This window comes from Homarus americanus, unplaced genomic scaffold (assembly GCF_018991925.1).
Source record: "Homarus americanus isolate GMGI-L3 unplaced genomic scaffold, GMGI_Hamer_2.0 scaffold50745, whole genome shotgun sequence".
In the NCBI taxonomy this organism is placed as follows: Eukaryota; Metazoa; Arthropoda; class Malacostraca; order Decapoda; family Nephropidae; genus Homarus; species Homarus americanus.
Window position 1 is genome coordinate 48,851 of NW_024727654.1, and position 24,890 is coordinate 73,740.

Consider the following 24,890-nt stretch of genomic DNA (forward strand, 5'->3'; position numbering starts at 1 on the left):
TTATTTGACGCCGCTCTGTCACGATGCTCTACAACCTGGCCTGTACACGTCACACAGGTGGCCAAGGCCCTTCACATCTGACACCTCGTTTCCATGCAGACACTTGGGTCCAGCGTGGGAAGCTTCGACGGCACACACGCACACACACACACACACACACACACACACAAAACGCACACACAAAACACACACGTACACAAAACGCGCGCGCACACAAACGCTCGGCTAACACACACACACACCGCACGCACGCACGCACGCACGCACACACACACACACACACACACACACACACACACACACACACACACACACAGTGAACATGATAACAGTGTGGTGAGGGTGGGGTGAGGTACCGGGTACAGCTTGGGGCGAGGAACTGACCGGTGTCACGTGCTTGTGTGTTTGGTTGACAAGAACCTGTGCTCTCCACTATCACCGCCTTCACCTTCACTATCACCGCCTCCACCTTCACTATCACCGCCTTCACCTTCACTATCACCGCCTCCACCTCCACTATCACCTCCTTCACCTTCACTATCACCGCCTTCACCTTCACCGCCTCCACCTCCACTATCACCGCTTCCACCTTCACTATCACCGCCTCCACCTTCACTATCACCGCCTACACCTTCACTATCACCACCTGTAAGTTGAGAACTTACAGGAGGAAGGGATTATCCACGGTGACTTAATTCAGTATACTCAAGGGGTCGACACCGTAGTTCAGGGGCGTGTAGGAGGTGGGCGTGTAGGAAAAATTGGCGCAATTGTGAAATTAGAAAAATAATTACACCAAAAAAGTCACTATGTTAAGGGGAGGGACCAGGTACATGCACCGAACGTAACCTAATCTAGGCTCCCCTAATCTAGGCTCCCCTAACCTAGCTCGCCTAACCTAGTCCTATGAATATCTAACCTTTACCTGATGGTCCGCCAGTCACACCTGACCCCTCCCCTTCATTTGGTGAAACTTCTTCTAATTTGACAGTTGTATAAATTGTTCCTCGTGCCGTAACGAGGGCCATGTTGGTACGATCAGTAGTGTGTGTGTGTGATGGTGTGTGTGTGAGATGGTGTGTGTGTGAGATGGTGTGTGTGTGAGATGGTGTGTGTGTGTGAGTGAGATGGTGTGTGTGTGTGTGAGATGGTGTGTGTTGCAGTGCCCGGCACCACCACCATGACTATGCTTCAGGTGGTCTTTAAGGTCGGTGGAGCAGTCTAGTCCACTTGACGGAGGTAACCTTGGCAGCTCCTGGTCCCGTACCATGTAAATAGCGACACCTCCGCCTGTCAGCAGTGCCTGGGGTTTCCGGAAGTCAGGCTAGCTAGACGAACGTTCGCCCACCTTCTGCCCACACTGGTGCTCGTCACAACAACACTAGAAACATCAACAGGACCTGACACTACCCACCTACAGTGCTATTGGTGGAGGAAGCTATACTCCCCATAGACCCACGTTCGCTCGCCCACCTCCCTGCCCTCTCGTTAACACCCCTGGCACCCACTCACACCACACGACCTTGTGTACTTGAGTCGTGTGACCTTATTTGTTTGATGGTTAATATGCAAGTAAAGTGTCTCTCTCTGTGATGATGAATATAAATAGTAATAGACGCCTTGTGACCCCGATTGATGGTAGAAACGATGACATCTGGGAAGGTAATGTTTGTAGACACACACACACACACACACACACACACTGATTTATTCAACCAAATCATCGTACATATCTCCAATTGATTCAACATGTATATAGACAATGTAGGTACACAGTTGAACATGCATATTGCACAACACAGGTATACAGTGTACATAGACAATGGTTAAATAGTAAGGCAATTCGACCAAGGATAACCAACAAAGCCACCAGGCACTTATTTCCAGTAGGGAGGAGGGGGGACCTTTGCTGTTGCTTCCTCCTCGGAGTTTGACTTACAGTGTGAACTATGAATACGACTATTGCGTAAAGGAAATTATATTAATAAAAGCTAAACTACATAAAATTAAATAAAAAACTACATCACAAAGTACTTACAATAATAACATCTTTTAAAACACACAGAAGGTCTATATTTTCCTCATACAAATTAACACTGTGTCACTGTAAATATGGAGACAACTTTTAATGTCCGACTCCGTTATATGTTTTCTTAAGTGAATAAAAAAAAAACTTTGAAACTCACACAAAGTAATTTCAATCATCTACTGACATTTACACCTGTGCTAGTTACCTAATTGTTGTGCTGGTATTGTTGCTGTGCTGGTATTGTTGGTGTGCTGGTATTGTTGGTGTGCTGGTATTGTTGGTGTGCTGGTATTGTTGGTGTGCTGGTATTGTTGTTGTGCTGGTATTGTTGGTGTGCTGGTATTGTTGGTGTGCTGGTATTGTTGGTGTGCTGGTATTGTTGGTGTGCTGGTATTGTTGGTGTGCTGGTATTGTTGCTGTGCTGGTATTGTTGCTGTGCTGGTATTTTTCTGTTGCTGTGCTTGTATTGCTGCTGTGCTGGTATTGTTGCTGTGCTGGCATTGTTGCTGCGCTGGTATTGTTGCTGTGCTGGCATTGTTGCTGTGCTGGTATTGTTGCTGTGCTGTATTGCTGCTGTGCTGGTATTGTTGTTGTGCTGGTATTGTTGCTGTGCTGGTATTGTTGCTGTGCTGGTATTGTTGCTGTGCTGGTATTGTTATAGATAAACTTTCCGAACTTGCCACAAAGCGCCACGTCATTGCCCAAATGTCATTGGGAGGGTGGGGGTGGGGGGGTTGAAATGGTCATTGAGGTGGGGGTGGGGGTTGAATGGTCATTGAGGTGGGGTGGGGGGGTTGAGGGCTACTGAGGTGGGGTGGGGGGGTTGAATGGTCATTGAGGTGGGGGTGGGGTTGAGTATTGGAGGTGGGGGTGGGGGGGCTGCCGTCACAGAAACAACCTTGCGTAATGTAGGTTGACTGAGGGAGGAAGGGAAGTATGGTACTGCTGGTGTGTATGTTAGATGTGCCCCTTCCACCTCCCCCCTTCCCTCCCTCACACCCTCCTTCTCTCCTCCCTCCTTTCCTTTCCCTCCCTTCTCCCCTTCCTCTCTGAATATTGTCCTGTTTACCCATGATAGCCTAAGCTAACCTAACCAAACCTAACTAACCTGACCCAATCGAGAGGCGACGGTTGGGCTGACCAAACGCAACTTGAAACGAACATGATTCTCTCTCTCTCTCTCTCTCTCTCTCTCTCTCCATCCGCTGTAAATGACTTTGTAATAATATCTGTTTCCTCAGTTCCAAAATTAAAGGTACCGTGAAAACTTTCTACTCCCCCTCCCCCTGCTTCAATTCTTTTGGGTTAGGTCATGGCCAGATTTTCTTTGTGCAAAGTTCTGCATCACCGCTTGGTAAGCACACAGCTGACCCCATGGTATTACTGAAGCATTGGTCGTGTACCTGCCTTGAGCAGCCTGTCTGTTGCACAAGGTTTATGGCGTTAGTTTATGCACTTAACAATTCTCTTTCAAGGGAACTTCGAAATGGTGATGAATAATGTATAGCACGTGTGGTGGGGGCGTGTTGTGTGTACTCGTAGAGTGTCCCAATACTGTCGAGAGAGAGAGAGAGAGAGAGAGAGAGAGAGAGAGAGAGAGAGAGAGAGAGAGAGAGAGAGAGAGATTCCCCCCTACGTGACCCGTAAGAGCCAGCTTCCCTTTAAGATAGATAGAGAGGAAAATTGGATTAGATCATGTAGGAGCTAGTATCCCATCCACACATGGCACATATCTCCACGGCCAGGTGTGTGGGCAGGGGGTCTTAGGCCAGGTGTAGAGGTAGGCGGTCGTGGGCCAGGTGTGGAGGTGTAGGGAGTTGTGGGCCAGGTGTAGAGGCAGGGGTCTGGGCCAGGTGTAGAGGTAGGCGGTCGGGCCAGGTGTGGAGGTGTAGGGAGTTGGGGCCAGGTGTGTGGGCAGGGGGTCTTAGGCCAGGTGTAGAGGTAGGCGGTCGTGGGCCAGGTGTGGAGGTGTAGGGAGTTGTGGGCCAGGTGTAGAGGCAGGGGACCGGAAACCACTTTAGTAATGGGGTGTTGTTAGTGTAAATATGCTGACGTAACTTTACTGTTGTGTAGTGTTTGTCGGTCGAGATAAGCCAGTATTGCTTACCTGTGCTACTTACCTCAAGTGATTACACAAGGAAACACACCTGAGAGTAAATATGGTGAGTGTGTGGTGGTGAAGGTGTTGGTGTGTGAGTAATGGTGATGTGTCAGGACGTCGAGGGTGATGATGAATTAGTGTTGGAGAAGGTGTGGTGGTGGTGGAGGAAGAGAGGGGGTATGAGCCATCCTACCCGTCCACCACCATCACTGGTTCACCTCGGACACACACACACACACGGCTGGTCACACAGGTCCAAGCGCACTGTGTGTGAAATGGCACAACACTTCATCTCTAATGGCAAGATAGCCGACATATTAAGATTGTATCCACTTTTTTGCACTTATTAACTACAGTATAGCAGTTCTCATGTATAGAACCAACTACACAATGTGCTTCAATACTTCTCACGCAAATGTGAATAATAAAGTGTGAGACCAGACATACTGCCTCACACGCCTGTACTCACGCAGTTGTGAATAAGTTACCCTTTATGTATAGAACTAAACAAATAATGTAATTGAAATACTGTGTAACATTCAGTGCCATAATATCCTGACCACGGGAGTTAATTATTATGACCCGTTGTAAACTCTACTCTGTAATCCTTTTGCGCTACCGTTCACAGGATGAGTGTGGGGTGCACAATAAAGTAGCAGCTGTAAGCGGCAAAATCAAACAAAGTCAATGGTCACACACCCCGGGGTACGGAAACATGTCGCCCGAGCACCAGGAAGCAGACCACTTCATCTCCCGTTACTTTTTTACCTACGATGCTGAAAAACTGCGATCACTCCTCTCTGGGACGTAATGGCTTATGGAGAGAGAAGTAGTTCCACTCTTTTAGGTCAAGGATCGGGCGGACAGTGGACGACCTGGTCTTGTAATCCTACTCCCTCCCTCCCTCTCTCTCCTTCCCTCTATCGCAGCCTTTGTGGTGAAGTACTGACTGTGTGTGTGTTCTGTGATCTTGAGTCGGGATGAATTTATGTGGGTTTTTGCTTCACTTTGTCTTGATCTTTCACGTGATGGCCGGACACAAGAGCAATACGTATTGTCCTTTTAGTCTCTGTCTCTCTCTCTCTCTCTCTCTCTCTCTCTCTCTCTCTGATGTGTGTGTTCGGTGACAGGTAGAGCCAGGTAACTCTCTACTCTACACCGGGTCTGTCGTCAAGGCTGGAAAACCTACCTGGCTCATGTCCACCTGTCTGCCCTCTCACCTTAAGTTAACTTTCTCGTTGACCTTTAAGCTGATTCTTACTCAACATCGCCTTACTTAACGTCACAATGAAGGAAATAATGACTTCATGGTTGGGGTGGAGTAGTCTTTTTAAGGAATATTATGTGTTAAGTTGCTGGGAGACGGTGTAGGCTTCAATCTTGAGAGAGAGAGAGAGAGAGAGAGAGAGAGAGAGAGAGAGAGAGAGAGAGAGAGAGAGATGTTAACTGTCCTGGAAATAAACGTTTGTGACGCCCTGATCAACGAGGCGACCTTACCTACGTTAGTCTTTACTTCTGGTGATGTCTCTTACATGATCGTTGGTAGTGGTGTGAGGGCGGGGGCGGGGGTGGTGTATCTGCCGTCATCACCACCAGCAGGAGGGATGGTTCACCTACACCAGGCTGTTCTATAGAGTTTTCTCAATGTTGTGTCCTTTTACGGGGCAGAGGTCATGAGGGAACTGGGGAAGGTGTAGTGGGCGAGGTTACCGTTGTTGAGGCCACGGGTCACTTGCCTCCTCTCTTCTCCTCCTTTTCCCCCTCTTCTTCTACTTCTTTCCACTTTTTTCCTCCTCCTCTTCCTTCACCTCTTCCTCTTCTTCTTTCCCCTCCGTTTCTTCCTCCTCCTCCTCATCCTCTCATATTCTTCCTCCTCCCCTTCTCTTCTTATTACTCTTCCTCTTCCTCCTCCTCTCCCTCCTATTCTTCCTCCTTCCTTTCTCTTCTTACTACTCTTCCTCTTCCTCCTCTTCTGCCTCTTCCTCTTCCTCTCATATTCTTCCTCCTCCCCTTCTCTTCTTACTACTCTTCCTCTTCTTCCTCTTCCTCCTCCTCTCCCTCTTCCTCCTATTCTTCCTCCTCCCCTTCTCTTCTTACGACTCTTCCTCCTCTCCCTCTTCTTCATCCTCCTCTTCCTCTCATATTCTTCCTCCTCCCCTTCTCTTCTTACTACTCTTCCTCTTCCCTCTTCCTCCTCCTCTCCCTCTTCCTCCTATTCTTCCTCCTTCCTTTCTCTTCTCACTATTCTTCCTCTTCCTCCCTCTTCTGCCTCTTCCTCTTCCTCTCATATTCTTCCTCCTCCCTTCTCTTCTTACTACTCTTCCTCTTCCCTCTCCTCCTCCTCTCCCTCTTCCTCCTATTCTTCCTCCTCCCTTTCTCTTCTTACTACTCTTCCTCTTCCTCCTCTTCTGCCCTTCCTCCTCCTCCTCTCCTCTCTCTCTTTCTCCTCCCTTCTCTTCTTACGACTCTTCCTCCTCTATTCTTCCTCCTCTCCCTCTTCTTCATCCTCCTCTTCATTATATGTATTGTTTCCTTTGCTTCCATCTTCATTTCTATTTCTTTTCTATTTTCCCTTTGTTCTCTTTTGCCTGTGTTTCTTCTTTCTCTCCTCCTGTTCTTCTCTCTTCTTCATGTCTTCCCACCTTTCTCTTCTGACCCTTCTACATTTCTCCCTTATCTCCACACACTCCTCCCACACACTCTTTCCTCCACACCCCTTTCCTCCCACACTCCTCCACTTTCTCCTCATGCAGAGAGAGAGAGAGAGAGAGAGAGAGAGAGAGAGAGAGAGGTCATACAAGCGTCAACAAAGGAAACAAGCCCCTGTGGTCGAGACGATGACATGATCAGTTAACGGGATCATCATCACCTGGTGTGTGTGTGTGTGTGTGTGTGTGTGTCGTGTTGCTGTCGTTCACTTATTTAGTTGGTCTGTGTAAGTGTGAGTTGTGCCACAGACCCGGCCAAGAGGTGTTAGGGTTATACGTGGATGGTTTAGATGGTTAGTAAAGGTTCTTCCAGGACAAAACTAGACAATGTAACCCCTAGGACAAAACTATGCTTATAATAATAAACCTCCTGGACAAAACTAGACTTATAACAAACCTCCAGAAGAAAATTAGACTTGTAACAAATCTCCTGGACAAAACTAGACCTCGTTAGATTAGTATTATTGTTGTGACTTTGTGCCTGTGTTATTCTGGCTAATTAAACTGTTTCAATATAGATTAATTTTAAAGGTTCCTGGTTATTTTGGGTGGGACATTTGGTTAATTTGGTTGTCACAGGGGATTTGGGGAGGTTTGGAGGGGAGTGTGTTGGAAAAGGGCAACCTATCCCCACACCAACCCACCCACCCTACCCTACCCCACCCTACCCCATCCTACCCCACCCCACCCTGCTCCAGTCGACGCCCAGTAAACGCCTGTAGTATAAGGAGACAGCCACAGTGAGGTGTTGTACTGGCCGTTGTCATCTACAGGTGGCAGGTAGAGAGGTCATCAGAGGCGTCGGCTTGAGGGTGAATCATGGTCTCAACTCACCTATATTGTCTGTCTGTCTGTCTCACGACTCTCCTCAACCATAATCTCAACACGTTTCGCTCGCCCACACGGTCTTGCTGCCGCCCACACGGTCTTGCTGCCGCCCACACGACCTTGCTGCCGCCCACGCGACCTTGCTGCCGCCCACGCGACCTTAGCTGCCGCCCATACCACCTTACTGATTGATATCAGTGAATGATTACATAATTAATTAGTTATATTACTGATGCATTTAATAATGACAAATATTAACACACACACACACTTGTATTGCCGCGTCTAGTAATATCATTAATAACAATAATTCGTAGCTGCCATATTGAAGTCGCCTTACACAATATCACATCAAACCACGACGTCATCAAAGCAACAATACACACACACACACACGGGCTGGGCTGGGCAATTCATACGCGTTTGTGGGTGACCGTTGACAAAGGTACGCGGGTGTGTGGACGTTGTGAATACCTGAGAGGAAGGAAGTTGTTATTATGTTATGACTGCGGGATATTGGTGGTCCACACGAGGGCTGCCTTACCTGTGTGACTGTTGCTGAGGGGAAGGATGAGGTTAGGTTAGGTTAGGTTAGGTGCACGCTATATTCTGTTACAAGTAAGGGGACACCTGAACTTATTTCACCTGATGATTGGAGCACCCTTAACCCTACTTGGGGATTTAGGTTAAGGTAAAGGTGTTTTTAATCATCAGGTGAGTAATCTGAGGTGTCTTAATCATCAGGTAGTAATCTGAGGTATCTTAATCATCAGGTGAAGTAATCTGAAGTGTCTTAATCATCAGGTGAAGTAATCTGAGGGTGTCTTAATCATCAGGTGAAGTAATCTGAGGTGTCTTAATCATCAGGTGAAGTAATCTGAGGTGTCTTAATCATCAGGTGAAGTAATCTGAGGTGTCTTAATCATCAGGTGAAGTAATCTGGGTGTCTTATCATCAGGTGAAGTAATCTGAGGTGTCTTGTCATCAGGTGAAGTAATCTGAGGTGTCTTAATCATCAGGTGAAGTAATCTGAGGAATGTGTCTTAATCATCAGGTGAAATATTCTGAGGTGTCTTAATCATCAGGTAGAAGTAATACAGGGTGTCTTAATCATCAGGTGAAGTAATCTGGGGTGTCTTAATCATCAGGTGAAGTAATCTGAAGTGTCTTAATCATCAGGTGATCCGTTTGGCTGTAGATTAAGCTAAAGGTGATGGAATGGTGGAGGCGGTGAGGTGGGGAGGGAGGAGGGAGGAGATGCCCCTAGATTCAGATCCCGGAAACTACATTGTTCCGGTACTATAACCAACGGTGTAATGGCTGCCGTGCACGTCAGCTGCGAGTTGTGTGTTGTTGTGTGATAAGCGGATTCCACGAAGAGTGAAATTAACGTTGTAACAGCTATAGGTGTGTGTGTGTAAGGGGTTGACACGTGCAAGCTGCAATTGTTGTTACTGGTCTCCACAGTCACCACCACGTGTTGATGATATGTTGTAGTAGTGTCTCCCTCATTGAGAGAGAGAGAGAGAGAGAGAGAGAGAGAGAGAGAGAGTTGCAGTAGGTTAGTGACACGGGGTTGATGGTGGTCGACTGGATAAGTGGATTGATGGTTGGTGATTGATTGGTTGTTGGGCTGAGTGGAGGACAGTCATCCACCATTGCAACTCCACCACAATTACATACCTCCACCACCACAGCCAATACTCTTATCACACGTCACCTCCAACACAATCACCCACCACCATCATTATCACCAACACAAGTACACACCGCCACCACCACTCTACTACAAATTCATTACCACCACAGTCAACCACCACCACAATCAATCACCACCACCACAATCAATGTAAAGTACTCAGTATAGGAGATGTAAACAGGGAAACCAGTTACCAGATGAACAACGATGCCATTGTGGAATCCAACTGCGAGAGAGATTTAGGAGTAATGATAAGTAGGAATCTTAAGCCAAATAAACAATGTGTTTTTGCTCGTAACAAGGCTAATAAAGTACTTGGGTTCATACAAAGGAGTGTTAGTTACAAGACTAGTGAGGTCATCTTAAAATTATATCTCGCGCTTGTGAGACCACACCTGGATTACGCAGTTCAGTTCTGGTCACCGTATTACAGAATGGATATAGAATCATTGGAAAGAATCCAGAGGAGAATGACAAGACTAATCCCTGGCATTAGGAACCTTGAATATAGAGACAGGTTAAAGCATCTTAATTTGCACTCCCTCGAGAGACGTAGAGTGAGGGGCGACATGATAGAGTTGTATAAATGGAAGTCAGGGTTAAACAAAGGGGACATTACAAAGGTACTCAAACTATCCAACCAGGAGCGAACTCGTAACAATGGTTTTAAATTAGACAAATTTAGATTTCGGCGTGAAATTGGTAAACACTGGTTTGGAAACAGAGTAGTGGATGAATGGAACAAGTTACCAAATATCATCATTAACTCGAATACGCTGAATAGCTTCAAACATAGGTTGGATGCTTATATGAGCAATAGTGGTTGGGTATAAACGGGACTGCCCAGTATGGGTCAATAGACCCGCTGCAGTTTCCTCCATTCTTATGTTCAATCACCACCACCACCTTGACCTCCCCCCCCACACACACACACTAGCGAGGGATGTAACTGGTGGATCAGTGAACGGGAAAATCACTCAGGCGAGACGTTAAGACCCTGACGACCTCCTCCTCCTCCTCCAGGCGAAGGACCTGAAGGCACCGCCAACTTTCCTGGCGTGTAACTGACGATGGTTCCAGGGGCTCCTCACTCACGCGGCAGCAGTAGGAGGTGTATTGTTGTGGCAGAACCTGTGGGTGTTGTGGTCGCTGGTTAACTGGGTACTAGTCCGCTCCTGAGAGATGTTAACCTAACCTAACTTAATCTAATCTAACCTAATCTAACCTAATCTAACCTAACCTAACCTAACCTAACCTAACCAAATCTAACCTAACTTAACCAAACTTTATCTAACCTAACCTAACCTCACCTAACCTAACTAGTGGGTTCAGTTCTAATTGGTTCCGCTCCTAATGAAATCGTATTCATAAAGGACCTAGGCCTAATGAACCCAAATTTTAACGGGATCTAGGCCTAATAAGCCCTAATTTAAATGGACCCCAGCCGTAATTACTCCCAATTTTAAAGCCCTTTCAATCCTAATGGGGTCTAATTTTTATAGCGTTAGGTTAGGATAGGTTAGGTTTAGGTTAGGATTGGTTATGTTAGGTTATGACTGGCCCTCAGATCTACCTCTCTGTGGACTCCCTCTTGCGGGTATTCATTAAGGCGCCTTTTGAGAGGTTCTGGAAAGTTCTGGATTTTGACCTGACAGTTTCCAGGACTCAGTTAAGATGTAGGTGAAGGTTTGTTGATTTGTTGTGGGCCGAGAGAGTCGTTGAGATTAGTTATGATGCCTTAGGAGTTAATTGTCTCTCTCTCTCTCTCTCTCTCTCTCTCTCTCTCTCTCTCTCTCTCTCTCTTTTTGTAGGTTATTATCAACTAAGTTAATTAACCACAACAGCTTACAGGTAGAGGTCGTGGTGGTGATGGTGGTAGAGGCTGCCAAGTGCACCTCCACTACAAGTGTGGGTGGTGGAGGCACGGACCCCAGGGACCGTATCTGTGTTTAGTGACTAGTGGACACGACCACTTTCACTCCCACTGCCCTCACCACTTCTTCTTCTTCTTCTTCTCCTTCTTCTTCCTCTTCTCTTCTCTTCTCTTCCCTTCTCTCACATACGTGTACCCTCCCATACCTTAGGACTGTACAATATACATTTCATCTCAACCTACAGTAATTTATGAGGAAAAAAAAAATCTTACGAATCTTGAAAAAATATATAAAAATTTAACACTCACATCTCACCTTTTATTCTACCTTAAATTAATATTTTCTCTTCAGTTACGAGGAAAAAAAAACTTACGATTCTTTACGAGTTAAAAAAATGGACTTAGGTTATTTTGAGGTGTATGGAACTTGAGTCATATTAGTTTAAACCTCACGTGCTGGTGTAATGGGCTTTCGTTGTAGTTATTGTGGTGGGTGTTATCTGGTGGGGGGTAGAGGGGTTCTTATCACTTGTTTACCTTCCTCCTACCTCCTCTCCCCCCCCCCCCTCCCCCGCACCCCCCCCTTCCCCGCACCCCCCCTTCCCCCGCCCTCCTTTATACCTACGCCCGTCTGCTTTCACCACCCACACCTCCCTCATATGCACCCACATTCATCTGGTAATTACCCGCCCATATCCGCTCCTACACTCACCTGACGCTCATCCCGTTCCGCCCATCTTTATTCCTTGTCACGTGCCTGGACTCGCCCATGTCCGCCCACACCCGTTCATACCCACTCGAGCACCAGCCTCTACCTATATCCACACCCAGCTCTATCTACCCACACTAGAACTCTATATACCCACACACGCCCATTTTCTGTTTATTTACACCTTGTTCTATCCACCCAGAACTACCCACACCATCAATCCACCCAAATCCACTTTAAACCAGACACATCCACTCCTAACCGCTCCTATCCCTGCATCTATCCACCCACATCTGCGTCTCGATCCAACCACAGCTGCGTCTCGATCCAACCACAGCTGCGTCTCTCTGCCCACTTATCCGCCCGCATCCGCCCACATCCTTCCACCTGTATCCGCCTCTTGTCCGTCCTCTCACGCACGCTCACCCACGTGCTATGGCGGTCACAACTAACACACACACACACACACACACACATACGCACACACACATACACACACATACACACACACACACACTGAGAGAAAAATATAGGGAAAGAGATTTTGAAGAGAACATGAGAAGAACAGTTTGTGTGTGAGAGAGAGAGAGAGAGAGAGAGAGAACAGGTCCAACACATCACGACAAACATTGCCTCACAGGTCGAGGTGATCCACGTCATATTCTCAAAGGATCGTACGAGATTTATTAATTTTTTGTCCTCGTAAACGATATCGTAACAATACACCTCTGACTCAACCCGATAGATAACAAACATGGCGTCGTAATGGCGCTGGGACTAGAGAGGTGTTCACTTAAGATTTTTTTTTAATTATGCGGATTCTCAAAGACACTTAAGGTAGTTTTTATCTTGTAACTAAGGATGAGGGATACGATTTAGTTAAGGTAGAGTCTCGGTGCAGTTTCTACTTCATTTTCTCCTCCATCTTTGTGTCGTAGCTTAAGTGAGTCAGTCATATGATTTGTCACATGACCAGTTAAGGAAAAAAAATAACTTGTGTATGCAGGTTTTTTCTGTATTTGTGATGTGGTTCTTGTTATTATTATTATTATTATTATTATTATTATTATTATTGCTATCATCATTATTATTATTATTATTATTATTATTATTATTATTATTATTATTATTGTTATTGTTATTATTATTATTATTATTATTAGACACGTAGACCGCATTACGTCACACGGGAACTTTGGGTGCAATAGGAAAACATTATTACGTAATCGCCTGACCCTTGTACTTCACCTACCACCACTCACCACCACCACCACTCCCCACCACTACCACTCACCATTACCACTCGCCATCATCACTACCACGTACCACTATTCACCCTGGTATATAATGTATAACTAGTATCGGTTATTTATTGTGTATAGCTGTGTGTGTGTGATGAGGTGTATTAGGTAAGGGGGGAGGGGTACCTTGAAGAGTAATTATGATAGAAGGAAAATTTGTACCTGACGATGGCAAGAGAGAGCAGGTGGTGAATAATAATAATAATAATAATAATAATGAGCGTTTGTACTGAGTTATAAAGAGGTGTGATAAGTGAAGCCTCGAACCTTTCCTGCGTGAGGCTGCTGTTGGTCATTGTGGCTTCTAGTAGAGATTTAAAGATGACCAAGTACTTGTGTTGTGTTGTGTTGTGTTGTGTTGGGAGGAAGTACAGCACCGGTAGTAGCAGCTGTTGCACGGTTACGGGTGGCTCCTGCTCTACAATATGTCCCCCTCGTCATTAATCGTGAGTGTTTAGGGTGTCATACACCTGGTTGGGAGGCAGGTGTGTGGCGGCGTTTAATTACCCAGGTGTTGCCCGCCCCACATGATAGTCTACCTGGCCTCGGAGTTCTTTACAAGAGTCGTAAGTTCCATTTCTCTCGTATTATGGTAGTTTGAGAATGTAAATTACCACAAAAAAGATGATGGCCGATTTGATGTCGAAATTACACTTGAGAATTGATTGTAAAGATTTGTTTCTCACGTTCTCTCTTAAGGGAAAATAGATAACGCACGACACTTACTGAATCCGGGTCTGAGTCCCACACAGCAGCTTTTATGGTGGCCACACTGCAGGTGAGGTGGGGGGGGGGGGCTTGAGGTGGGGGCCAGATAGGTGCAGGGATGTCAGGGGAGAGAGCAGGAGATATGGGCGCCCTCTGGCTTAACTGATACCTAAATTAATTGGTGTGAAGGTGAGGGACTACATGAACTAGGGCGAGTAGAGAGAGTGGTGGTGTGGTGGAGGGGGTAGTGTATCAGATAGATGATTCCGTTCACTAATCCCGTTAATGTTCTTATGGTCTCCTGTAACCACCACACCCACCTTCCCCTCCACCCGGGAACGAGGGAGTGTCGGGGGTCGAGGGGAGAACATCCACACATATGGATCAACACAGAGGATGGCTGATAGACCGACACAGTTATGTGAGGTGGCTCGTGTGGGATGACGGTGGACCAACCAAGGATGAGCGGGTCTATACAAATGGTCCCTCATAATATATGTGTGTGTGTCGCCAGGAAGAGCTACACTGTTGTTGTTTGAATTACCCCCAGACCCTCGATTAGTGGCGGCATACACGTACTCTACCTGGCGACGACACCGGAGCTCTTCCTACCTGTGTGGCTTCACCTGCGACTTAGTTATGGTGATAATGCTGAGTGGTGGGTTGCGAGTCGTAACAGCCAAGTGAATCAGGAACCTTTTGGATAAACATGTCAAGTTCTCTCTTGAAGATCATCCCTGGACTCCCGAGTGTGTGTGATGACATTATTATTCTGGCTGGGTGGTGGCTGTGTGTGTGTGTCACCTTGTGAAGGTTAGTGGAACCCTTCCTCGTCCTTCGGTAAAGATGAGTGTTTTGTTGTGTTCCCTCACATGATAGTCAGTCGTGAGTCACCTGCCAGTATTGTTCTTGGGTCGGGCTACGCCTCCGACTCTGCCATGCAGCTCACACCAGTTTCTTTCACTTGGTCATTATATTATTGTTCCTTATTATTATTACGAACAAACATTACGTCATCATTGTGTCATGTAAGCTGAGGTTTCATTTTTTGGGGGTATTAACGGAAAGTAACTTATCCTAATCTATCCTAACGTTATCTGAACTTATCTAGCCTCTCTCTTTCACTCCCTCACCCTCTCTCGCCCTCACTCACCCCCCTCACTCACCCCCTCACTCACCTCACACCCACCTCACACACCTACCTCACACACCCCCCTCACACACCCCCTCACACACCCTCCTCACACACCCCCTCACACACCCCCCTCACACACCCTCTTCACCCTCTTCACTCACCCAAGAACCGGCTACCGTTACCAAGGACCCTGTAACATGTATCACCCCAAACACGCTAAACATTCCTCACCACGCAGGACACCTAACCTGCTCACCTGGCGGGACAGTCAACATGTATACAGCGTGTCGAGGGAGAGAGACAACAGGTAGAAAGAGTCGGATTCTCAGAAGTTCGTAGGTTAAATTTTTCCGTCTAAAAGGAAATAAAAAACTGGATTGAATTAGGATAAGGAACAGAGGCAGCAGAAAACGGGCGTCATGTTACGTGTCATTTTAATATGAAGTGAGGCGGGTAGTCGTCAGCAGCCACGGGGAAGGGGGAAAAGATACGAAAATGGTATATGAATGTTTGTGAATCCGGGACCAGCACAACCAGGCGATACCACGGCCTTGGGTGATCCATCATCCCTCGACAGCATCCCCCGACAGTGTTCTCACCAGAGATAGTGTTCTTTCCCTCTCCCCGACAGTGTTATCTCACCTTCCCCCCCGACAGTGTTCTCCCCCGATAGAGTTCTCCTTGTCACAGTCACGCAGAAGGAGTATTGCCTCACCACCACAAGAGCTCCCGGTGTCTTAGGAGTGAGGGGTCTTGTCATCCTCCCCTCTGTGTTGTGATGGTGTTGTGGGCCCGTCATCATCTAGGAAGGGCGGCTATACCCTCTCCCCCCCTCCCCCACCACTATCATCATCTTCACCTCCATCACTTCTACTCCACCCAAGTGTTTGCTGTCTCTGTAAGTGGAGTGTTATTCCTCAGTGTGTTAATTCTCTCTCTCTCTCTCTCTCTCTCTCTCTCTCTCTCTCTCTCTCTCTCTCTCTCTCTCTCTCTCTCTCTCTCTCTCTCTCTCTCATCCCGTGATCGATGTCGAGTTGTGTTGTGTTGTGTTGCTCTCATTAGCCCATTACCTTTACGGTGTTGTTATAGATCAACATTAGGGAGTAGTTGTGTGGGTAGCAGTGACGACCGGAACACTATAGCTGTTGTGTAGTAAAAGATGTTTATGTTTTTTTGTTTTTTTTTGGGGGTCTTTTGTAAGGTGTTTACCTGACGTCATCCACCAGGGAGGAGGCGATGCTTTAGTAGATGTGTGTGGGAGGTCAGGTGTGGGTAGAGAGGACAGGTGTATAGGTACAGTTGTGTATGGTAGATGGAGAAACAGAGCAGCAAGTTGTAGGGTGGGGTGAGGGTGAGGGGGGGGTTGAAGGTGTAGGTACGTAGATTAACAGGGCGGGTGAGGTAAGTGGTGACAGTCTGCTCAGGTGAGGGTCATATTTTGTCACCTATACCCTCGTGTGGTGTTGTCAGACTGTAGGGTGTGACACAGGTGTAGGGGAGTATGACAGGTGTGAAGTGTGATACAGGTGTGAGGATGTGACACAAGTATGAGGGTGTGGCACAGGGTGTGGAACAAGTGGCGTGGTGGGGGGGGGGGAGGGGTTAGTTACATCACTATCTGGTTGTGTTCATGTTGTCACCACCAGGTTGTCAACACCTGTCAAGGCCAGGTCGCTGCTACCTGTACACCTTCGTCAGCTGAGAGAAGGATCATTACCTCTCGTCTCTCCTCTTCGGTATTAATGGTCGTGAGTGTGCGTGTGTGTGTGTGTGTGTGTACGGAAGGACAGTGAAGGCGTGGGCCGTGGCCAAGGTGAGCAGCCGTCACCGGTGCACTCCCCCCCCTCCCCCTTCACACACTTCTCAACCTCTCCTCCCTCACCTGCCTCCCTCCTCCCCACCATCCCTCCAACCTCACCCTCGTCTGACACCGTTACCACCCCCTCCCTGACACCGTTACCAACCTCCCCTCCCTGACACCGTTACCACTGCTTTGGCAACACCCGGCGCCTGTATGACACTGCTCTGCCATCATATATCCCACCAAGTGACTCTGGTTTCCCCCCCCCCCTTCTCCCAACACTCATGGGCGTGCCTCACTCTGCCCCTGTACTAAGGACCTGACACAACCTTATATCCTATTGTGGGACTCAAGAGGATTATTATTATTATTATTATTATTATTATTATTATTATTATTATTATTATTATTATTATTATTGTTGTTGTTGTTGTTGTTGTTGTTGTTGTTGTTGTTGTTGTTGTTTTTATTATTGTTATTATTATTGTTATTATTATTGTTGTTATTATTTTTGTTATTATTATTGTTATAGTATGCAGGCCTATGTACGCCATTGACTTGAACCACCGCTGTTGTGACTGGCTCTGCTGTTGAGGAGAGAGAGAGAGAGAGAGAGAGAGAGAGCAGTGTTTCAAGGTAGCTCAATTTTACAAGGCTGAGAGGTGCCGGTAACCCCCTCCCCTCTCCCCCCCACCTGCTCACAATAATAAAAACTGGAAGCTGAAAAACCAGTCCTGGCGTGCTTGATGTGGTGGTGGTGCTTGTGCTTATGTGTTTTTTTTTAATGGAAAATTATGCAGGAAGAGGTGGTAGTGGTTGTGGTTGTGTTGGTAGTGTGATAATAATGTAGGTTGTGTTGGTGGTTGTGGTAGCAGTGGTTGTGTTGAGGTAACAGTCACTGAATGCCGTATAGATCTGCGGCTTAACTAACTCAACACAGTTAGGGTAGTTATGTATTAGGATATTTAATTTTAATGTAATAAAATGGCGGCGAAGGTGTGGCTATTGGGGGAGGATGGAGGCCACTTTAAAAAAAATGGTTGGGTTGGTAGTAGTGGTTACTGGTAATTGTGGTTGTGGTAGTAGTGGTTGTGTTGGTAGTAGAGGTTGCTGGTAATTGTGGTTGTGTTGGTAATAGTGGTTGTGGTAATAGTGGTTGTGTTGGTAGTAGAGGTTGCTGGTAATAGTGGTTGTGTTGGTAGTAGGGGCTGCTGGTAATAGTGGTTGTGGTAATAGTGGTTGTGTTGGTAGTAGAGGTTGCTGGTAATAGTGGTTGTGGTAATAGTGGTTGTGGTAATAGTGGTTGTGGTAATAGTGGTTGTGGTAGTAGTGGTTGTGTTGGTAGTAGAGGTTGCTGGTAATAGTGGTTGTGTTGGTAGTAGAGGTTGCTGGTAATAGTGGTTGTGGTAATAGTGGTTGTGTTGGTACTCGGTAGTGTGATAATATACGGAATGATGGTAGTGGTGATAATAGTGATTGGGGTGGTAGTAGTGGTTGTTGCGGTGGCTCCTGGGTATGGGCAGCTTCCTTGTGGTAGTGGTTTTAAGCGGGGGGGAGGGGGGGGAGAGGGGTGGGTCATTTAGGGTACAACAACAACAACAACAAAGTCTTCTAACAAAAAAATACCAAGTCAGGATTTTCAGCGGTTCGTAGGATAAATTTTCTCCTTAACTTGCAGACATAAGAACTAACTCTCTCTCTCTCTCTTGTTCTGAGACTAAAAGTAACCATATGCGTTTTCCAATTCCCAGTTTAAAGTGAAAAGTAACGTTGTGTGTGTGTGTGTGTTTTAGAATTAGCATACAGGCGTGTAAAGCATTTAAGAGGCATACACTGTTCTTACCTCCCACGGCTACCCACACTCCCACGCCTGTCCATAATTTCACGCCTACCCACGCCTCCACGCTGGCTTCCTCTCTACCCACGCCCCCAGGATTACACACACAGCCACACACACACACACACCTGACGTCTAGTGTTGTTATTGCCTTCGTGTCCGTGTCTTGTCCACTTTCACGCCCCAGCTTTAACCATCGAGTGTCATGACCCAACCACCCTTCTCTGTTGACATCTGCTGGCGCTATCATCATCATCGTCGTCGTCATTTTCATCAGCCACCATCGTCTTTGTCATCATTAGCATAATATCTTTCCACCAACATGCATGGGAAGGGGCAGGTACACACACTACAGTTTTCCCATGTGCGTGTGTGTGTGTGCGTGTGTGTGTGTGCGTGCGTGTTGGTCGAGCGACGGCGGGAGAAAGCCAGATAGATGGTCGTCACTACCCAGGTCCTGCCCCGGTACAAGTGGTTCACATCCTGGTCCAGAGGGTCCCCTACGTCAGCGTCACCTCCCGGGCCTTCTGCTGCCCCACACCCATACACCAACTAGTACTCTGAAGTATTTTTTTTTTACCTCTGTACAGTACTTGACGTTTGTAATGGGAATGAAACAGGTTGATGGTAGATTGCCATGTGTGTGGATCACCTTAGAATCAGTTACCTCTACTTATATCACCTGAAGACTATAACGGTAACTTAACCTATCTAATCTAACTTAATCTAACTTAACCTAACTCCCAGGTGAAGTTTAGGTGGCAAATCTACAAGTAAAAAAAAAATCTGACGTGCGTAATCGTCAATTGGAATAAGGTGGAGTGGGTCTAATCTTCAGGTAATTTCAATATGCAAATCACTAGGTCGCGGTGGGTTTTTATACCATTTCTTTCGTATCTGTGTTAAGGTGCCACTCTTTGACGATACTCTCACTTGATGGGAATTATTGTAACTGTACTCTGTAATGGTCTTATTGTTCCTGTACTGATATTTCGTATTCTTGAGTAATACTGTAGTCGTCTCTTTTGACTTGTTCTTGTGTTGCAACGTGATCATCAGTATTGTGTTGCAGTGTATCATTAATTTTGTGTTTTGTGTTGACTTAATTACCGTCGTTAATGTGTTAAGGAAAATACGAAAAACAATTGGATGTTGATTTGTTCTTAAGGGTTATTATAGAAGATACAGTGATGCCTCCATATAATCCGTTAGATGGAGGTTGCATATCTAACAGACCCTCGATATAACGGACTATCATCTCTATATAGTCCGTTAAATAATCGTTTCACTGTATTTGTTATTGTCAGTAGCCAGGTGACCTAATCCACCCACCTGTCTTATCTTCAACACTCTATTTGACGAACGATCCTAAGAATAATAAATAAATATGAAGTAAAGAAGAAAATCAAGGCCGCCAAGGTGAGATTTGGTCGTCATATAAGGAGTAACTAAGTGTTGTGTTAACGTGGATCTGGCAACTTATTGAGGTCATATGTTGCGAGATTTCACTATTGTTATTTTTCTTCGTGTTTTAATTTTTGTTTTTTTTACATTGAGGCTAACGTGTGCTTTTCTTCTCACAGGTATGTTGTTCAGGATGTGGTGTGTGCCTACTGAAGTGAACTGTCAGGTAAGTACAGTGAAAGGCAGTGACAGTAACATGACAGAAAGTTAACTTGTTTTGCATATATTATGGTGTTGTGATCAGCTGACTTGTATTTGTTTATTTGTATCCGTGGTAGAGGTAATTAGCTAACATGAGATATGAATAGTACCGTGGTAAAATTATTAAACGTTAGTGGTACATCTTGAACATGTATTACAGTGTTTAGAGGTGAATTTGATAGATAGTAAGGAAACACTACACTCACGTTGGTCATGAATAGTATAGTTAAGGATGCTACCGTATGCGTTTTCTATGATTGTATTTAGAGAAAACGGAGTCAGATACGCGCATACTATTCTAAATAAAAATAAGACCACCTGCTCCAGTTTGTTGCGTGTATAAAATTTATAATAACTACAGAAAATAGTTGTGTTTTTTGGCATAATTTCTTTCCATAGTAATTACAAACGCTCGAAGGATAACGTAACCAATTGTACGGTAGTTTCGAGTGCCTCTACAGTATGATTCACTCCCAAGAACAGAAACTCCTCAAGGTAACTGGGGTTTTTAATCACCTTATAGTCTACACTCTTCATTTGTGGCCTCCTCCTGCCCTGGGTGTGGCTGGACCTGGTGTTTTCTTCTCTCCTTCAGCGTTATTTAGGACCTGATGTTTTCCCTCCAGCGATGTTGAGGACCTGATGGTTTCCCTCCAACGATGCTTAGGACCTGATGTTTTTCCCTCCAACGATGCTTAGGACATGTCTGGATGTTAGGTGAGACATTAGGTACAACAAGAAGAGAGATACTTATAACTAGGAGAGGATTAACAGTCTACAGTCACCAGAAAGACAGTCTACTCCAGGAATATAAGAACCACACCAGTCAACCTTACCCCCCCCCCCTACCCACTGACTGTCAATTAAAAAACAGTTCACATAGACACTAAGATAAGGTGTTATGGAGAGCAGCAGGAGGAGGAGGAGGAGATGAAGATGGAAGAGAAGCCCCCTGACCGCGCTAACAGAATGGCCAAGGTGACAGGGCTATCATCACACCTGGGTACACTCACCTGTTAATTACTGCCCCCGGTCACGACACATGTTACCACACCTGTATTGTACCTGAGAGTAACGTGTTCATCATGAGGGTTAATAACCATGGATGTTATATTTTGTTATTGTGATCTGGAGTTATTTGAAGTGTTATAATGGAGGTCATGTTGTTGTGGCATTAATTGGGGGTATAGTGGAGGGGCGTGGCACTGGAGGGTGAGGGAGATGAATGGTTGGGGTGAGGGAGATGGTTGGTTGGGGTGAGGGAGATGGATGGTTGGGGTGAGGGAGATGGTTGGTTGGGGTGAGGGATGAGTGGTGGTTGGTTGGGGTGAGGGAGATGGTTGGTTGGGGGTGAGGGAGATGGTTGGTTGGGGTGAGGGAGATGGTTGGTTGGGGTGAGGGAGATGAATGGTTTGGTGAGGGAGATGGGTTGGTTGGGGTGAGGGGAGATGGTTGGTTGGGGTGAGGGAGATGGTTGGTTGGGGTGAGGGAGATGGTTGGTTGAGGTGAGGGAGATGAATGGTTTGGTGAGGGAGATGGTTGGTTGGGGTGAGGGAGATGGTCGGTTGGAGTGAGGGGGAGGCTGTGGTATAGAGGACACGCACAAGACAGACAGAGAGAGAGAGAGAGAGAGAGAGAGAGAGAGAGAGAGAGAGAGAGAGATTCAGGCTGGTCAGGTAACTAAGCAACATCCCCAAAACATCCATACATTTCCCTGCCTCCTCACCTTGTCTCATTAAGTGTTACCAATAAGTTCTCATCGTGTCGTAGTTAAGTAAATGATCGGAGTCAAAAACACTCATATTACTGGTAATTTACAGCGGCTAGTTCATTGTGCACCCCATATAATTTTTGGTAGGGTAGATATTGAAAGGCATTTGTATTTCCCAGGAAGAACAAACTGACTTAATTCATTCAGGTTTGTGGATGACGTTGAAAATGATGTGTTGTATAATTGCCATTTTTGAAGGTTTACTGATAGATAAACGTCTTGTAAAAAATATATATTACTAGGAGGCCAGTTTATCAGTTAATAAAATTTCATCAAAAGCTTCTTGATCCGTTAGGTTATACTGCCTCACTCTGGCTGCTGGCGGTGACATCCTAGTTGATGACATAATCACGGCTAAACTACCGAGACCTCCAGGGACACGTGCGTACTATTGGGGACATTTCCGACTGGTACACTCAACGTTGTCAATCCACCCTCTCTGTGAGGTGTGTGTGTTGAGGCCGATGAATGATGTGTGGTTATATCTGTCAGGTCTTGGTGAAAGAGGTGAGCGTGGTGGTAGCGGTAAGCAATGTTACCGGGTCAAGTTGATGGTAGTAGCGGTGGTCACTGAGATACGCGCGTCACCCCCCACGCTTTCTCCAACACGAGGAGGTCAACAATGGGGGGGGGGGGAGAGGGGTGAGGCTCCCAACATCACACTACAGGCGACTTACTCCTCGTGAATCGACCTAACATGCACTAAATCAACGATATTCATATGACAAATCAGGTCTGGACTCAAACATTTTTTTAGGCGTTTGAAACCGTAAATAAACAGAATATACGTCCCAGTATTTGATCAGTATTTAATTTAGATAATCTTTAAAGGCGGTTTCGTAATTTAAGAGCCCGAGCGTGTGAAGGAAGCCACCAGCAGCGTCACCAGGGAAACTTAAACGCTGGTCAAATCATGAGTCAGTGGTTGTTTGATGATTACATTTTGAACACTTGTGACCCTTAATGTGTGGAGGAAAGTAGGTGATAGCTGGAGTAGATAACGTACGTGTGTGTGTGTGTGTGTGTGTGTGTGTGTGTAAATACAATAATAATAATTAACGGTTTATTGAAAAAATTCTGCAGCCCGAAGGCTGAAAATATACATTGGACATAAATGACTTATTACATACATTGGTGGTTTAACAAAGCCTTCATTAGAGAAAGGTGAAGGAACATACAGTGAACATACAGATTAATGTAGGTGTTGAACAGCAAACTCGTAGTGTAGTAACTCCCTCCAGATGGTGTTATGAGGGACCTCACGTGGTGTAGTAATTACCTCACAGATGGTGTTATGAGGGACCTCACGTGGTGTAGTAATTCCCTCACAGATGGTGTTATGAGGGACACGTGTGTAGTAGTTCCCTCACAGATGGTGAGGTACTACGTAGTAATTCCCTCACAGATGGTGTGATGAGGGACTTGACGTGGTGTAGTAATTCCCTCACATATGGTGTTATGAGGGACATGTGGTGTAGTAATTCCCTCACAGATGGTGTTATATGAGTGAGGTTTGGTCTTAGGCCTTCCTATCGTAGACGGATTAACACATCACTGGTTGTTGTTGGGTCTCACGGGCCGTTATCACTGGGTACCTGGGACCTCACTGTGTGAAGGTTAACTTGGGTACGACTGTTACTGTTGAGTTGTTCTCACTGACTTAAGCACTGTTCACCACTGTTCACCTCTGTTTAACACTGGTTCCGTTCCTTTCCTAAATGAAATTGTAACTTCTGGCGAGAACTTGCTGATATTCCGGTGGGGAGGAGGGTTCAGGGGAGGGGGTTGGTATGGGCCAACTTAACAGTTGACCTGGCTGCTCCGAGAGGAGCGCCAGGTACGTCTTGACCCCTTCGGTGGTGTGTGTGTGTGTGCGCCGGCCAGCTGAGCCTTCACTACATATGTCACTGTTAATACCGTCGAGCCTGGCCTGTGCTTTTTTTTTTTAGTTGTAGGTGAAAGTAAGACTTTCTCATTAACTCCTGTTTGTGGCTATTGATGACGGTTGTGGCTATCCCTGGCCCTTAACCATTGACTCTTGATTAGTTAATAGCATTAGAACATGTAAAAGTTCATTTGGTTTTAGTAGCGAAACCCAAGTAGTCCTTTCTGTGTTTATTAAGACAATATATTATATACAGTTCCAAGTGTATATCACGGTAACTTAACCACTGTAGCTATGAGTGTTGAGGCTATCTTAAAGTAGCTCTACTAAATACGTCCTGTTGATGAGAGAGATGGAGTGATAATGCCGCTTGCAGGCTTCTTCATACCTGAGTTAACATCTTAAAGCCACGCCTCAAAGGTGGAACTTACCCGTCACATGATGTGACCATGTCACCTCATAGCTAGTGGAAAGTTACAGGAGGTGATGTGATTATATAATATATAAGCTTAATGCACTACCTCACATTTATATAAAGATTAAGGGGCTGATACATGGCCATTGATGCTGTTTGTGGCAGCTTGTGAGACTCTTAGACCTATACTATGATTCATTAATCTTTGGAATAATGTTTGTGTGAGGTTAAGACACCCCAGACGCATGATAACTCAATAACATAAGAACATAAGAATGGATGAAACTGCAGCGGGCCTATTGGCCCATACTGGGCAGCCCCGTTAACATAAGAACATAAGAAAAATAAGGAGTCTGCACAGGGCTTGTTGGCCTGTGCATTGGCAGCTCCCTGTCGAGAGTTACTACCACTTCTCATCATCCATG